At 39.8% G+C, this 1,002-nt stretch overlaps 1 non-coding gene across 1 annotated transcript; it reads left to right on the forward strand.

The window, feature by feature from the left end:
- Window positions 1-369: 369 nt before the first annotated feature.
- On the forward strand, window positions 370-441 carry TRNAE-UUC. Its single transcript has one exon. It is a non-coding gene; the product is annotated as a tRNA-Glu (tRNA).
- The last annotated feature ends 561 nt before the right edge of the window (window positions 442-1,002 follow it).

A 1,002-nucleotide genomic window follows, 5' to 3' on the forward strand; every position in this document is an offset into this window, starting at 1 on the left:
ATAATGCTTCTGTTTGGAGAAATAACTATCTTAAATAAAACATTTTCTAAATCTCCTTAAAAATATGTTTTTAGGGAGTTTCCTCAGAGAAGGCAATGGCACCCCACTCCAGTACCCTTGCCTGGAAAATCCCATGGATGGAGGAGCCTGGTAGGCTGCAGTCCATGGGGTCGCTAGAGTCAGACATGACTGAGCAACTTCACTTTCACTTTTCACTTTCATGCATTGGAGAAGGAAATGGCAACCCACTCCAGTGTTTTTGCCTGGAGAATCCCAGGGACGGGGAAGCCTGGTGGGCTGCCTTTTATGGGGTCGCACAGAGTCGGACACGACTGAAGTGACTTAGCAGCAGCAGCAGCAGCAGGGAGTTTCCTGGTGGTCCAGTGGTTAGGACTCAGCACTTTCACTGCTGTGACACAGGTTCAATCCCTGGTCAGGGAACTAAAATCCCACAAGCTACACAGCACAACCAAAAATAAAATTAAATGAAATGAAAAAATATGTTTTTGAAAGAAGATATCATATAACAATGGGCTTCCCTGGTGGCTCAGATGGTAAAGAATCCACCTGCAATGCTGGAGACCTGGGTTCAATCCCTGGGTTGGGGAGATTCCCTGGAGAAGAAAATGGCAACCGACTCTAGTATTCTAGCTTGGATAACTCTATGAACTGAAAAGCCTGGTGGGCTACAGTCCATGGGGTCTCAAAGAGTTGGACATGACTTGCACAGCACAGCATAGTATAAAAATAAAAATGTAAATGTGATAATTAAGATCAAAATACATGATGACTGTCAATAAGAAAATAATAATAAGATGCTAAGCTCCTGTTTAAATTGAAAGAATATAAGATATACTATGTATTTCACATTAACTCTGGAAAGAATTTTTTAAAAAGTGGTTTCCTCAGCAAAAAAAAATACACTTTGTATAGAAAAAATAGAAAGGAATGAATAATAAGTAATTAAAAATCATAAATCAGTCAATAATACAGAAGATTTTA

The sequence above is a fragment of the Bubalus bubalis genome, chromosome 15 (assembly GCF_019923935.1).
Source record: "Bubalus bubalis isolate 160015118507 breed Murrah chromosome 15, NDDB_SH_1, whole genome shotgun sequence".
In the NCBI taxonomy this organism is placed as follows: Eukaryota; Metazoa; Chordata; class Mammalia; order Artiodactyla; family Bovidae; genus Bubalus; species Bubalus bubalis.